Raw genomic sequence first — 4321 nt, forward strand, 5'->3', positions numbered from 1 at the left:
TTAAAAACCATACCTGTGGGTCAATCTTTCCTTCCTCCTTTTCAGTCAGAAGTCTCATATTTACCTTCATCTGCCCCTCCTCCTCACAAACCCTAACCCCAATCTTACAATTCGGTCCCAAAAGAATCACCCCCACCTCTGAAACCCAGCAGGTTAAGGAGGATTGGGTGGCTCCAGTGTTGATTAGGAAAGTCATTTTATCCTCTTCAGTCTCACTTTCCGATTTATCAAGGGCTCCTGGTGAGGCCCAGTCATAAGGAAACCCTGACCCTCCCAATTCTCTTCAAAGTCATGAGGGGAATCACCTTTTCATCTCTGGACATTCTCTTTTAAAATGACCTGTCTTCTCACACTTATTGCATCCACTGGTGGACTTTGGAACCTGCCTCAGTCTTTTCCTCCCTTTCCTCTGAGGAAGTCTAACACCATAATCACTGTCCCATTTCCTTTGAGAGGAGAGGGGGGGTCTTGTTCTATCCTCTTATTAACTATTTTATTCACAGTAGACACCATGATTCTGGCTTTCTGCTTTTGCTCCTCCTCTCGACAAAAACTTCCTGAGCTTCTCTCAACAGTTCATCAATGGATTTGTTGTTCCATTCCACTTCTGGCTACTAACCAGACTAGAGTCTGATTCCCTGTGCACTCCTCAAAGTTTTTTGTGTACCCTGACTTTTGTTTATCTTTTCCCAGGTTAGGGGACTGTCTCTACAAGCTCTCAACATTCTCCCGGAAGGACTGTCAGGAGTAATGTCTGTAGGAGTCTTTCCTGCTTCCTTGTTTCCTAGGCCTAGAATTCCATTCCCCATTTTCTATTGATCTTGGTGTCTGAGTTCCTCTGTACACTCAACCTCCATGTCTTGGAGACTTCTTGTACACAGACCCAAGATTTACTTTGTCCATCTCCAATTGGATTGGAACGCAAGACTCGCTTCACATCTAAGACGTGCCTCAGTCACACACATGGCCACCAAAAGTGCCCAACAACCAGAGAGGTGTTTACAGTCCAATTTTCCTACCCTGGCACATGCTCGAGATTGCTTGGTTGCCACAGTTAGTCTGTTTTCAGTCCTTTACATCTCTCTCACTAGTTCTCTCTTTTAACAGTCTCTGGTCGTTTTCTGACTCTTGCTGGGAGGCCATCACCCCTGCGGAATAGACTGATGAAACCAAGGTGGAACACATCTCCTTGTCTACCAGCGCTGCTCCTCCAAGCTGGCAGAAAATCCCAGATGGGCCCCCAAATTTGTGAGAAATGTCGATACTGATAAACGCTCAAGAAATCCAATCTATACTCATTTAAGTGAGAGTGAGGTTTTCTTTATTCGATTTTGCAAAATCAGGTGCTGTACCCAATAGACATGGGCAGACGCCAGCCACAGTATTTCAAAGGTTGACTAGAACTAGAAGCTGTTAGTGAGAGAACAAATAGCTTTCCAGCAACTGGTCAATTTACTTCTGGATTGTATGGACAATTCTTTCTACAATTCTTTCTTTTTTACCACAAAGCAAAATTAGATTCCCTCACCTGGAGTTTTACTCTTTTTCTGGTCAAGTTATCTGATATTCCCCCCTCCTCCCTACCCCCGTTTTGATTTCTCTTGCTTCTGTGCTGGAAATTCTAAGAAAACATGTTAAGAACTCATTCTTCTCACTTTTACTATATTGATTATTTTGGGAAGAGTAAGCTTACGGCTACAATTTTTATTTATTTCTCCTGGACTAGTAGATAGAACTGCAATTGAACAGTGATTTTAAGCCCAGAAGGCCTGAAGAATCATAGATCAGTTAGTAGACAGACTATGAAACATGTGATGTTTACGATGATATATGTTGTACAATCATGTAAGCTAGATTGCATATATAATGCTCATCAGTGTGGAGTCGTCTGGGGAAGCATCTGCTGAATATTGTTTGCCAGCTTGAGGAAAAGATATTGCCAAAAGGTTTGCAAAGGCATTTACATTCTTATTGTGTGAAGCAAATTTATACTTTCAACTGTGACTCCTAGAGTAAAAGTAAAACAGTAGCTCCCTTTAGAAGTAAACATAGAGTCACACCCAGAGTTTTAAATTCCACCACAGAAGTGCCATATGCCACAGGATTCTCAAGGGGTTCTATGGTAGAGAGTGTTTTACTGATGGAGTCATTTGCTTTCATGCGAATACACAGCTGGAAAATATTCTTCTTAAGCAATAAGAGCATCAAAGTGTATATTACATGTACACCTAAGGACATGGCAAGCTGTGGTACTTGCCATGATTTTTAAGAACACACAAATCTATTGATAAAAGGAGGAAGACATTATAAGATAAGGACTCTACTAGTTGTTGTTTTTTCCCCTATTCATCTGTTACATAATTTACATATAAATTTTATGTAAATTAAAATATTCATTAGGAAATTATCTCAGGATATATACTTTTAAAGAATATTATTGGCTGAGCTTCAACTGAAGCAAATTCGGAGGATGCTGGCGATTCCCTACTTGGAAGAAACATTTCCAGCTTATAGAAATGGGACCTCACTAATCAGATACTGAAGAAGAAAGCAGAAGTAAGAGAAAAAAGAAAAATCAGAGATGATCATCTTCAAGTAGTTCTTCAGATAGTAGAACATACAGCCAAAAGAAAGGTGGAAGGAAATCAAGGTCAAAGTCAAGATCTTGGTCTAGAGACCTACAGTCTCGTTCACATTCTTATGACAGAACACACAGGCATGGATCAAGCAGTAGCTCTTATGACTCAAGGGGTCGAGGAAAATCCTATAGAGTTCAGGTCTAAAAGCAGAACATGTAGGTCTAAAAGCAGAACAAGAAGGTTCAGGTCAAGACCTCGTCCACATTCCCACAGTCGAAGCAGTGAAAGATCCAGTCACAGAGGAACCCAGAGTCGATCTCAGGATAGGGAATGATGCAAGGCCAGAGACAAGGAGAAGGATAAAGGAAAAGATAAGGAATTGCACAACAGCAAAGCTGGATGAGACCACCTGCAACCATCTGAACAGGCCAAATCCAGACTACAGCTGGTTCTTGAAGCTGCTGTGAAAGCTGATGAAGCATTGAAAGCCAAAGAAAGAAATGAGGAAGAAGAAAGGAGGAAGATCAAGCCACCCTGGTGGAACAAGAAAAAAGAATAAAAGAAACTGAAGCTATTGAAAGTGATTCTTTTGTTCAGCAGACATTCAGATCAAGTAAAGAAGTTAAAAAGTCAGTGGGACCTATGGAAGTGAGCCACAGAACTACAGCCTCAGGACCAACATCTGCAGTGGTCGATCTTCCCAGTACTGAAAAAGAAATAGACCCTAGCAGCATCCTTACTGCTATCAAGTACCAAGATGACAATTCTCTGTCCCACAAATTCATTTATTGAGAAAGCAGAGGCTGAGGTAAAATGGCTCAAGAGATTAATTGCTCTCCGACAAGAAAGGCTAATGGGCAGTCCTGTGACCTAAGCACACATGCTCATGTTTGAATTGATAATAATGTTAGAAATTTAGGTTTTTAATTTCCTGTATTAACTTTTTGATCTTAAAAATAATTTAACTGTTTATATAAAAGGGTAATCTTATTTTACACATTTTCCATTTAGATTAGATTGAATACTCGTAGTTTGAATATTCAGACTAGTATAAACCCGAAGACTGCATGAAGGTGTTACATTGTTAACAAAGCTAATCATAAAATATTGGTGTTGGTATAAAAACCACACAGTAGTGTTTCTGAGTAAAATTTGGAAAATGTCAAATTTTCATTTAAAAAGTTTTGCTTAATTATGCATATATAAGAATCAAATAATATCCTGTGAGTATGAAATTTCACTTGTCTCATAACATAAAACCATATTAAAATCTTCATTTCACCTTTTTGCAGATTTTTGGCAGAATAAAAATATGAAATAATGAGCATGCTAAACTTAAAAGGATAATACATTCATTTAAAATTTTTCTTGAAATTTAAATAAATTGGAGATTTTGCTTTGTTGTTGTTGCTAAGTGCCATCAAGTTGGTACCAACTCATAGTGACCCTCTGTACAACAAAACAAAACACTGCCTGGTCCTGGGCCAACCTCACAATTGTTGCCATGCTTGAGCCCATTGATGCTGCCACTTTGCCAATCCATCTCGCTGAGGGTCTTCCTGTTTTTTTCTGACCCTCCACCTTACCAAACATGATATCCTTCTCCAGCGACTGGTCCCTCCTGAAAATATGTCCGAAGTATGAGAGATGAAGTTTGGCCATCTTGGACTCTAAGGAGCACTCTGGCTGCACTTCTTCCAAAACAGATCTATTGGTTCTTTTGGCAGCCCATGGCACTTTCA

At 39.8% G+C, this 4321-nt stretch overlaps 1 pseudogene; it reads left to right on the forward strand.

Moving 5' to 3' along the window:
* The first annotated feature begins 2516 nt into the window (after positions 1-2516).
* LOC102834746 lies at positions 2517-3453 on the forward strand (annotated as a pseudogene).
* The last annotated feature ends 868 nt before the right edge of the window (positions 3454-4321 follow it).

This window comes from Chrysochloris asiatica, unplaced genomic scaffold (genome assembly GCF_000296735.1).
Source record: "Chrysochloris asiatica unplaced genomic scaffold, ChrAsi1.0 scaffold00191, whole genome shotgun sequence".
NCBI lineage: Eukaryota > Metazoa > Chordata > Mammalia > Afrosoricida > Chrysochloridae > Chrysochloris > Chrysochloris asiatica.